Source organism: Crocodylus porosus, unplaced genomic scaffold, assembly GCF_001723895.1.
Source record: "Crocodylus porosus isolate Cpor-Errol unplaced genomic scaffold, CroPor_comp1, whole genome shotgun sequence".
Taxonomy (NCBI): domain Eukaryota; kingdom Metazoa; phylum Chordata; order Crocodylia; family Crocodylidae; genus Crocodylus; species Crocodylus porosus.
In genome coordinates, this window is record NW_017728947.1 from 57,146,392 (window position 1) to 57,158,982 (window position 12,591).

Below are 12,591 nucleotides of genomic sequence, written 5' to 3' on the forward strand. Positions count from 1 at the left end.
ACAAACTCCTGCAAGACCGTTTCAGGCTGGACATAAGGAAGAATTTCTTTACTGTCCGAGCCCCCAAGGTCTGGAACACCCTGGTTCAAGCACTTACATCTTCAAGAGCAAATTGGATGCTTATCTTGCTGGGCTTCTATGACCCCAGCTGACTTCCTGCCCTTTGGGTCGGGGGCTGGACTCGATGATCTTCCAGGGTCCCTTCTAGCCCTAATGTCTATGAAATCTATTGAGCTGTGCAGCTGCACTGTAATAGATAAAAGGGGCTAAAACAACTTTGAAGTAGGTAGGCCCTTAATTTAATATTTCCTCTGAATTTATCAGATCTCCTTTATTCTTAATCTCTTGTTCCTAGCTGTGTTTCTCATTTGTTTAGTCCAGCAGCTAGATTAAGATAGAGAGAGGTAGTTAGCAGTGTTAATCTGAAGTAAAGCAAAATTTAAAGGTGTCACCTGTGCTGCCTTCTGGATTAAAATAGGAATGATTACAAAGTTATCTCTGGCCACTAGATGATGCTGTGATACAGCTTTTATTTTACATAGGTTTGTTATGGTATTGAGAGGAGAGAGTGCTTAGAATGCACAATTTTTACCACTAAAAATCCAAATTGTTTGTATCAGATCAGCAATAGCTTCCATATAAAAGTGCTCTTTACTAGGATTCTATGAACTTCCAAAGAGTATATTAAATCAAACAGCATATGCCTGATGCTTATAAACTTGGAGGCGAGATATGTAGAACAGTTCTATTAATAGGAATTTTTAGCTCGTTATTCCAATTACTTTAATAGTGTACCATCACTGGTATAGGGGCAGATTTTGTGGGCTCTTTGCATACCAGCTACATGCTGAAGTAAATCACATGCAACAACTCAAACACAAATTACAGGAATAGTACTTGGCAGATATTATAAGTTCCTCTTGGATTTGATGACCAGAATAAAGCAGATGGTGTGCAGAAGAAGGTGCAGAAACACTTTTCTGCTGACTTTGAGAGGTGCCAAATATTAGGGATATGATGAATTTCATTTGTATTCAAATCCAGCCTTTCACAAGATATTTGGATTCATCTATACAGTAATTTCCTAAAGTTATGATTTCAGATAATATCAGTGTAAACGTAAAACTATTGCATGTTGGCATAAATTTTTGTTACATAAACTGTTAAAAAGGTATAAGAGGCAAGGATTTTTATTACATCTTTTACTATATAGTTTGGAGAGCTGCTGGACATGTTTCCAGCATTAAGTGCCCTTCCTCAGGTCTAAGAGGAGCAGACAGACTGAGCTAAATAAAAGAGAAAAGATTCCAGGCTGTGAACCAGCAGTGAAGAGGTATTGTCAAGAGCCATCATAAGACAAAAGTGTAGTAGAATAGGCAATCTAGTTAGTGGCAGAGACCATTCAAGAAGGGAATGAGTAGTTATTACCTGTGAAGTGCAGGGAGATTAGAAGCCGTATTTGTTAAGTTGTAACAAGCCATAAATCCACTGTCTGTATCACGTCTGGGCAATTTGTTGTCCGCTAGGGTTACGAATTTCTATTTCCAGACCTGTCTTCTGTAGGTGTTCTGAAAATTCTTTTTGAACACAAGGATTGTAAAGTCAGATGGGGACTGGTTGTTTTGTGACAAATGTAATAAAATGTGTTAAAATACATATTTTTTTTAAAAAAACATTAAAGTAGGGAGTACTTAAAGGTCAGGAAATGTATGATTGTTACCATGCACAAGGCCTTTATCACCTTGGGCAAATATGCTGGCGGGGTGGGGAGCATCATATGTATCAGCAACCCTGTGCTGAAAAACGGTGGCAGGGGTGCTTTAATTAACACTTGTTGAACAAGCTTTAGTTAAAGCGCTCCCGCCACAATTTTTCAGCATGAGTACACTGGGACACATGTTGCTGGAGTCTGCTGGGGTGTAGTAGTATATTACCACGACTCAATTCTGCTCTAACACACAGTGCATTGGAGAAGCCTCGTTGCATGTCTCTAGGCACCTCTTCTTTTTAATGTACTCTTCATAGGGCTGTTTTTCCTTTGGTAGTCCCTTTCAGTTGGGTCCGAAGATGGCTGACAAGGCCGATTTGGGATTGACAGACTGCTGCAACTTGAGCAAGTGTTCTGTGCAGGGTGGGTAGCTATGGGCTGCCAGCTGATTAAGCACTAAGCCACACTGAGACTGCATCAGTGATGCTCTTTAAGTTGTGATTGTGGAAAAGAATGGGTTAATGGGCGAGACTTCTGTGTAGAATAGAGGTTCCCAGACATTTTCTTATGGCCTGCCCCATTCTAGATTTACCAGTTGCTCACATACCTCTAGCAGCATGGTTTATATTTTAACCCCTTAAATGCCACATTATTATAATGAAAATTAAATCTGCCATTACACAATTTCTCCTGCTTACCCCGCATCACACTATCAATAGGGTTCATCCCTGACATGAAGGAACATTTTAAGGTTAGACAGAATAATTCAGTCTCTTTTTAAAAAATATTTGGACTTCAGTTGAGATAACCATGTGATTGGCACTGACAGGCAATTTTAGAGACTTGTCTGCTGGGAACTAAGCAGGAACCAACTTATTTCATATAGGCCACCTCAGTGGTACTTGGATGGTAACAATTTACTTTGATTATTATTCATCTCAATTAGGCTAGCAATCAAGGGATGATCACAGACTGCCCCTTGACTCATCCACTGCCTAATAAAGTTCATTTTATGACCTAGCAAACTTGATAATTCCTTTTGCTTTGAAACAATTTCCTCACAACACTGCAACAAAATTAAAGCAACAGATTCTGATCTCAGTTATACTATAAATCTGAAATGAAGAAATCCAGTAACTTCTGTGGATTTACAACAGATTGATCCCACTTGTGTTAGGAATTTTAAAACTATTTTGACTTTGAAGATCAGGAGCTCATCTGCGTTATTGCAGAAGCTATGCTTTCCACACCATAGAGTTGCTCAAGGCTTTCCCTTTTAATGGCACTTTTGCCATCTTGCAGCTCTGTCTTAAAAATTCTTTTAGAGTACTCCTTTGAAGGCAGTTGGGAAAAGTGTCAGGAGAATAAAGAGGTTATACTAGATACTCCAAATGATACTGCTTTTTAGAAAGACGATTAATAGTGAAGATAAAAGTAGAATGGGAAGAGAATTAAAATGTTATGGTCCAGAATCTCTGAATTCTATTTAAATTAGCAGGCCACATAGCTAATCTGCCATGCACATTGTATATTGGCATTTGAGATTAATTCCTGATGGAGAAAAACAACAGACAGATTCCAAGAGAAGGGAGCATTGTATTAAAATCAGAGTATACATTGACCTGGAAATTTTCTGTCTGATTCCAATGGAAAAACTTTCTAGGAGTGATCCTTGTAGTGATGGTAAGTCTGAATTAAAGAGTCAGTACTGCATTACTGAACAGACATCTTGTAATGAGTTTGCATTGTATGAAGTGTAGAGTGAAAGGAATAAATCTTTAGTAGTGATGAACACATGGGGGGTTCTTCACAAAACAGAATGGAAAGAAAAGGTCAGATAATAAACAATTTTATACAACATTAAAATGGGAAAGACCTAGTTTTGGCTTCAGCTAACATCAACAAGCATTCAAAAGTTAGGAATGCAGTCTTAATAAAGCTTCCTTTTTGTCAATTCATTATGGTACAGTCTTTGAATATGTGAGCACATGTTTTTCTCCCAGAGCCTCTGCTTCATTCCGTGTACAGGAGAGACTTGATCTGAGGATGAATCATGATTGTGAATCTAATGCAGGGTAAAATGTGGCCCGCCAGTTGATTTTATCAGGTGGGCTACGTGGGCTGGGTAGTGCTCATGTGCGCATGTGTGTGTGCAGCCCTCAACACCTCAACAAAACTTAAGTGGCCCTCCTGTCCAAATAATTGTCCACCCCTGATCTAATGGGACTGTTGTCTATAGAACTACTGCCTCACTTGTTCCAGAAAGTGGAAGGAGTGAAGTGAAGGAAGCAAAGGATTACAGGAAAAGAAGTTATGGTCTTATGATTAAAGCTGTTGATTTGCCACCCTGGAAGATTGGACTTTGTGTCTGTGTCAGAGAGTCCCTATGTGCTGCTGTGCAAGACACTTAAGCCAGAAGTTTTCAGTTGGCTGCTAACTACTGTTTCTCATTTTCTGAGTAATGTATTTGAGACCCCAGGGCAGAAGTGCTGAGTTTTTTGCAGAAGTGCTGAGTGCTCACACCTGCAACTGAAGTTGCTTGTAGCTGTGAATATATAATGTGCTATTAAAATTCTAAGTACCCTGGAGAATCAGGGCCTATTTGTTTTTACTTGGGTACCCATTTTAGTGCACCTTAATTATATTAAAGTCTCTCTCTCTCTCTCTCTCTCTCTCTCTCTCTCTCTGAGTTCCACATGTATGTAATAAGGATAGTTAACAAAGGATAACAATACCGCTAACTTTAATAGGAGTGGTGCAAACATTGATTAATTTACATTTGTGAATCACTCAAGTGATACAGCAAGAGCACCACATCACATTCAAGAAATAAATACCATATTGTTCTGATTATATATCAGGGGTGGGCAGTTATTTTGGCTGGAGGGCTGCTTAATGAGTTTTGGTGACCTGCTGAGGGCTGCAAGGTGACAAGCACCCTGCCCCCTGGTCACCATCTTGGGACTAGAAGTCCCGTACCCCCCCGCAACCTTTGCCAGCAGAAGTCCCTCCCCTTAGCCCCGGAAATGCTCCTTTTGGATAAGGGGGTTGCCATCTCAGAACCAGAAAAAAAACCCCATATTATGTACTAAAAATCAAATGTTCACAACAACATATTTTAATTTTATTTTTAAAAAATATTTTTGTCCTGGTTTGTATATATTTGCATTGTGAATATAGAGGTGATTGCTTAATACCTCAAAATGAAGTCTTTTGTATATTGCAGGAGGTATGTGGGGGTGGGTAAAGGGTTCGTGGGGGGATGTATGTATGTGTGTATATAGGGTGTGGGAGAGGGTGTGGCTGTGGGGGTATGTTTGGATGTGGGTGGGTGGGTATGGGGTTTGTGGGGGCTCTGGGGTGTGTGGAGGGGAAGAGTGGCTGGGTGTGTGTGGGTATGTGTGGGGTGCAGTGCGTGCTTGTAGCACAGAGTGGGGCTCCCCCCAGAGGCATGCAGGTATGTTGTGTGGTGGGGTGGAGGTAGGGTGTGAGTGGGTGGAGTGTTTATGGGGTGTTTGATTGTGTGTGGGGGAAGGGTGTGGTCATGGAGTTTGTGGGGGAGGGTGTGAGGGTATGGTGGGGTGTGCATGGGAGCCCCCTGCACATGTCCCCCTGAGCCAGTCAACCTATCTCCGCCCTGCAGCAGCCCTGAGCCCATGCATTCTGCAGTGTCTCCCCGTCACTGCCATAGCCTGCCTCACGCCTGTTCTAGTGCATTCTGCAGCCCCTTGGGCACACAGTGGGGCTAAAGTGGCTCCTTTTGGCTACTGCCACCACTGTCTCCAGCCCCGCAGTACTGGTGGAAACCCATGGGCTCAGCTCTGACTTGGTGGACCTCGCGTCCGGTTCCAGATTTGTCCATCCAGGCTCAGCCATGGCAGCTGCCAGGCAGAAACTTGTTCTGTGTGTAGGAAAAGTGGCCCTTCCTCCTCACCACTGCCGAGCAGTTCTTGGTGCAGCCTCCCAGAGTCCACGCCGTACCGGGGTGCCCTGCATCACTGCTGCCTGGGCTGCCCTGTGGCTGCTCTGCACTATGACTGCTGCTGTGCTGGGCAGCTCAGAGGCAGCAGTGATGGTGGTGAAACTGTAGAGCAGCCTGGCATGGCACAAGCTCCATTATAAGTTGATCTCACATTTTCAGGTTCAGTTTTAGGAAAAACAGTTTTTTTCAGTAAGTACAAATAAAGTCCTTGAACTGCTGTTGCCTGGCCAAAATTCCATGGGAGAATCAGATAAGGGACTCGAAGTAAATGCACGAATAATACTAAAATAAAAACTGCACTGGAAAATAAATCCTGTTTTGGTATTTGTATTGCATGCACAAAACCACTGCAAGTACAAAGTCAAGATTGTCAAGGACCAGATTATAGCCTGACCCTGTATATAGGTCAAATGCGATTTTTATGGTTATTTTTGGGGGAGAGGGTAAGATCGACTGACAGTCAGACCAGCACAGTAACTTTGTGCTTGGGGAGGTTTTGGATGGCATACGCTAATAAAACCTGGAGCCACATTTGGGCAAGGAGTACAAGAACAATACATTCTAAATAACTAGACATTTGCTGAGGCAGGAGGCCTGTGCAAAATAGTAAAAAAATCAAGTAACTAAACACTCCATCGTCATGCATTTGACTTAACAGGGCTGAATTAGGGTTTAACAAGTCACCTGATTTCTCTCATTTTCCAGCTTTTAGTATTTGACTGTGAAACCTTGCTTTTCTTTTAATTTAGGTTTTTAAATATAATTCCATATAGGTTCTTATGCTGCCCTCATCACTGTAGTATCTAAACAGCTTCCAGAGTGCATTAGGCAATATGACTACTACGTGATATGGATCATTCATGGTTGCTAATTGAACGAGCTGGATCAGTTTTGTTTTGGTGGGGTTTTGTTAAAAATATATCTGCTTATGTGTTTATATTAGACAAATCAGCCTGAAGATGTGAACCCTGCTCTTGAAGTAGAAATTTAGTGATGGCTTTATTTCCTCTGTTCCATGACTGGGATTGGCTTCAAAAGAATCTCTGTGTCCAGCACTAGAATTGGTCAGGATTTTATTTGACAAATTGTTTTTATTGGAAACTGCCAATTCATCAAAAGTGGAACTGTTTGCAGGTATACACCAATTTCAGCAAAATTTTAATTTCTCAGGTGCAAGATTGAATTTCTGTTCAAACAGAGAGAGTGCCACCCTGGAACAGCCAGTGTGCCAGTGACTAGGATATTTGCCTGTGATATGGGGAACAGCCTTGCATCTTTGGTCTGAATCAGGCAGAATAGTGTCTCCCACATCCTGGATGAATGCCCTGAGCACTGGGCTATTAGTTGTCTGTCTCACAACCTCATTTTTCAAGAAAAGCTTTGTAAGACCTTGATTTTTTTTCCTGGTGCAGATTGAGGAGATATTTGTAACATCCAAAAGTTTCATGGGGTGGGAAAACCATTTCTCATTTGGCTCTATAGATGAGTTGTACCCATAAGATAGAAAGTTCCTTGTTGCCTTGAAGGTTGGAGATGTTGAGAATGGCCTTCATCCTGGAGCTTTTAAGTAATATTTAGCTATTCTGTACCAAGGCTGCTGGGTGCCCTGAAGAGAAGAAATGAGACCTTGGTCCCTTCTACGTGTTACAGGTATTGCACAGTTAATTATGGACCAGCTACGAGTACAAAGTAGCTATTACACAGTAAAAGCTCTAACCAGCTATAAAGTTAGACTTAAAAAATGTGCACTAACTTCATAGCTGGTTGCTGTTGAGCTTTAATTTGTATGTGTAGCAGGATGTCCCCTGCAGCTTAGGGCTCCCAGCTGCAGGGGTGCATCATGCACAGCATGAAACCCCTGAGCCCTGAGGATCGTGGCTGCCACAATCCCTAGGGCTCAGGGGTACATGGGGCGCCCCCATGGCTGGAAGCTCCTCAACTGGGGTGTGTGAGACTCCCAGCTGCAGGAGTTTGTTGGTGCAGGGGGAGCCTGGGATTGGGCTCCTGTACCAACAACAAGGTGTGATCAGATCCAATGCACAATCCTACAGTTGCACCTCCTGCCATTCATGTGTGGCACGGCAGGAGGCAGGGTCATGTGAATCGTACATTAGATCCCATCGCACCTTTAGTTTCATGTGTAGAGGGGTCCTTGATGTCATTGCTCTTCTTTGTATACCTATCTGCCTCAATATTGTTCATCTCTGCATGTCTGCAGCTTTCACCATTCTTTTATGTGCATTTGCTGATCCCTTATGCTGTTCATCCCTGTGCTTCTACCAGCTGTACACTACTATTTCCTGCACATCTACTGCTCCTTGCTGTGGGGCCCCTGATCCTTCCATTTCTTTTCCCTGCAGTATATGTTGTTTTGTCACTTGCCCTTTCTTGTGTCCACGGTGTCCTCTGCCACTCCTTTCATTTAGTCCATGTACATTTATCACTCCCTCACTACTTCCTCTTCATCCACTGCCCTTCCATGTGTTTGGTGCTCTTCCATGCACATTCATCGCTCCCTCCACTGCTCTGAAAAAACAATTCTGAGCAGTTTAGTTTCCAAACAATGAGTCTTTGACCTCCCCCCTTGGGAGATGATTCTACAGCCAAACATGTCTCACTGGCAGGAACTTTTCCTGATATTCAGCCTGTTTCCTTCTCCCATTGCTTCTACTTAACCCTCTTTTGTATTGAGCTAAACTCTTGCTCCCCATGCTTAGTGTTTATACCCTTCCAATCTTTTCTGACTGTTGCTAGAAAGGTTCAAATCCAGATGGCTGGGCCAGCATGGAAAGGTCATCCTTACAATACAGAGCACTTTATACATCCAGGTAATTAGCATTCCTGCCATGCCCAAGGAAAACAGGATAGGCATACTTAAAAGAGTGAGAAACATTGCACGTCAGTTCCTGGGAATAGCCCAAGATTTGTTGTGGAATGCATTCTGATCAGTTTTTATCCATCTGCAAGGGGCGTGTTATACAAACAACAGTTTAAACTGGGAGGGGTTTTGTGAACCAGAATGCTAAGTGAGTTTCTGATCCTGGAGTTGGGGTGACTATTCTGAACTTAAGTGAAATGGCAGGGTGGGGGGGTTAGTTAGAAGGCAGAGGTAAAGGATGAGGGCATGAGTTTCAAGTAGAGGAAAAATGTATTTTGATCCTGAAAAGTGGAAGAATTTGAACTAGGAGGGAGCAAAGGGGGAAACTGTGCACAGCTTGACCAAGTGGAAAAGGAGAGATAGGGGGCATCATTGGGGGCAGTTGGGATGGGAGTCTTAGAACATGGGAGTTGGACTAAGCAGAGCAAAGATGACCTGAGGCAATGTGCTATTTCAGAGCTGTGCTCTAAATGAGTTTCTTTAGATACAGCAAAGGCTACTTGGCAATTATTTTGTCTAGCTTCATGTTTTCTGTCATCCACACTAAACACACTGTGGAACAAATGAAAGAATATATGTTGGGCTTCCTTGTCTTAGCCTGAAATTGCTGTCTCCATTGCTAGTCTAGCAGTAATTGTGTGTGGAGATGAAAATCAAAGCCACATGTTCCCATTATACTTGTGAGACAAATGGGCAATGTCAGGATGGCTTGACAGTGAATTCACTAGCAATATTAAGAAAGCTATTAAATTTAACTGTAGAGAAGATTACAAGACAAACATGCTTCCTCCCATATACATGTTACTTTCTTATGCTGATCTGGGAGTCTCCTTTCAGGCTAAGGGGCAGTTCAGCATAATATAGTGATTCCCAGACTTTTTTGGCTTGGATTTTTGTCTTTGGGGCAGGCTGACACCAAGGCCACAGCCAGGCTCCCTTGGATCCCTCCAGACATCCATTCTTTGTGCTCCTGTGTGTTTGTATGAAGTTTCTGCATCTCATCTTCCGTTCTACCTTTGTCTGTTCCTTTGCCACCTTTTCTGTGTAATTTTTTTGATTTTTGGATCCCATTCTGGTCCCTACCAAAACACATACATGCTTTCCCACCCCCCATAATTTCCCTCCTTAGCCTTCCTTACTTGGAGAACCTCAGTCTCTGCCCAGGTTTTCCCCTTACTAGGAAATATGCGGGTCTGCTGTAATAGTGGTAAGTTAAAAAAAACACTCACACCACTTAGGAAGGAAGACCTCTAATATATTAGTGCCTATCTACGCCATTTCTTTGGTGCTCCTAGGGTGTCATTCTGAATTGCAGACATTCCTTTTCTGCATGCACCAAATAAGAAATGAGGTGGTGAAGCTGCTCTGGAGATATGGAGAAGCTGCTCTGTTCCCACCTCTCCTGCCACAACTCCTGAGATCTCCCTGATATTCCCCCAGAATAGCTTCCCCAATTTGTTTCTCAGTTTGATATGGGTGAGTAGGCATCAGCCATACAAATACTCAAAGCATATCCAGTCTGCTTAGGCTTCTTGAAACATTTCATTCCTACAGGATACACAGAAAGATTTCATATGGAAATTAGTTTAGTCACTATCCTGCTAATTAGAGCTAGTTGAAAAATTGGTTTATTCCATAGAAAATTCTGGTAAAAATTTAAAAGAAAAATCTTTTGAGCACTTTTGTTTCATTGGTGAAAATGTGTACGTCACCATATTTTGCTTTAAAAATGCTGCTAATATGATTGCAACAGGGTGAATCAGGAATTATTCCACTGAAGTCAACAGCATTGCGTTAAAATAAATCCAGGAGTGGAGAATAAGGTTTCTAGTCTTATAACTGCTAGCAGTGAGACTCTTCAGCATTCCCATGGGAACCAATTGTTAATCAACTCATCATTACCAGTTGAGTGCAAGACAAAGCTGGCTGTTTGGGGAAGTATTTTAACCCCCTCCCTGCCAGATCCTTTGTGGACTCCATCTACTACATCACCTGCTTCTTTGTCTTGCCCTTCCATTGGATGGCACTTAGGTAATGCTTCTTACACATTTTCTGTGGCCGTGCGAAACTGGGAGATTAGTTATGTACAAAAATTATTTTCAGCCATTAATTCTGAACACAGTTTCAGGTAATACTTGTGTGCCAACATTGCTTGGCAAGTCCCTGTTTTTCAAATAGTGAAACCCTATTTTTGCAATAGTGAAACAAGTTCTCTCAAGCGGTTTTCAACAACTTAATGAAGGCATATTCCATGCACACTACCCAATACTGGTCAGCTTGCTTATATTACCTGTTAACCGTTTTCAAAGATCAGTTGCTGACACCAGTGGTTGATGAACACTGCCAATTCCCCACTTTGGAGGGGACCAAGTGTTGACATCAGTATTGTGATTTTTCATGCAAGATTAAAAAAAAAATCTTGTTAATCCCTGTTGCTGAAAACAGTGGGAAAGGAGATTCCATTGTTCTTTCTTTGTATCAGAATGTTTGTCCTGGACTGCTGTTCTGCAACTACTGGTCCTAATTCTCATCCTCCTTCTGGCACAATTCAGAAATAATTTAACTGAAGTCAGTGCATCTACAACACTCAAAAATGCATGCACACGTATATTTGAAGGCCAGAAAGAACCATTATAACTATTGTATAACCAGTCACCAGGCCAAAGAATAATTCTTGCGTATAGCACAATAGCTTACAGTTGTACTTGAGTACAGCAGTTTAAGTAGCAGGCTGTTTGGCATGAAGCTACTGCAATTGAGGTACAAGAGTTAAGGTCACCAGTACAACTGCCATCAAGTTGGAAGAAGAAAACTATGACCATATAGTAGAACCCAAACCAGTATCTTAACTCCCTTATTGATCTGATTGAGGCCAGAATTAGGCCATCACATGTTGGAGTCATAACTGCTTGGTTTATCATATGCTTACTCAGGATTCCTTTACTCTCTTCCTTTCCTCATTTCTCTCTCAGCTGGGGCTTTGATCAGGTGACATGGCTCTGGGAAGCTTTCCCACTGTGTAGATAGTTACTCCATTACCTCTGTTACTGTACATTTGTTTAATTAATTGCTCATTTTGTTCTTGAGCTGTTGTGCTGGCCCAGTGCATTTAAGGTATGCATGAGTGCCTAAAAGGTGACGAGCCTCTGAGGGATGACTCTGTCTCTTTCATTTATTCATAGGACTTGAGCACATGATCCCCCTATTAATTGCAGGCTCTTTTAGATTAGCTGACTTGAAATACAGTAGTAATAGCTCTGGGTCTCTTCAGCTGGCACTGTAACAAGTTGTGAATTAAGACCAGTGCCACAGGGAGATATTTTGGTCAACCCAGTTCAGAAGGAGAAAAAATAGGGATTTGACCTCTGGACCTGATACACAGTATGGAGTAAGTTGCCTAACATTCTTAAACTTAAAATAATGGCTATACACCAAGGGTATTATTTATTTCTCATGAGACCTACTCTGGTAGAGTTTAGAATGAATTTGAGCTGTGAGAATGATGAAAAACAGCCTGGTAAAGGACTCTTCTTTGCCTCTCAGGACCAGGGGTGGGCAGTTATTTCGGGCAGAGGGCCACTTACTGAGTTTTGGCAAGTGCCACTCCCCCGGTCACTATCTTGTGACCAGAAGTCCCACCTCCTAACCCCTGACCTTTGCCACCAGAAGTCCCTCCCCTTGCCTCCAGAAATACCTTTCAGCTAGAGGTTTTGCTATCTCAGAACCAGAAAAATACCAAATTATATTCTAAAAATTGGACATCTACAGCATTCATTAATTTGATTTCAAAAAATATTTTTGTCCTGATTTACATGCATTTGTGTAGTGTACATGGAGGTAATAGCACAATAGCTTAAAATGAAGTCTTACTCTTGTATGTTGTGGGGAGGATGGAGGCATGGGGCTGTTAGTGTGTGGGTATGTGGGGTGGGGTGTGGGTGTGAGTGTAGGGTGAGGGAATGTGTGTATGTGTATGGAGATGTGGGGGGTATGAGCTGTGTGGGGGGAAGGGTGGCTGGGGTG

General features: G+C 42.2%; 1 protein-coding gene across 1 annotated transcript in view; it reads left to right on the forward strand.

The window, feature by feature from the left end:
• Positions 1–12,591, forward strand: part of BMF (Bcl2 modifying factor) — a 68,727-nt gene that overhangs the window by 6,405 nt on the left and 49,731 nt on the right. The window lies entirely within an intron of this gene.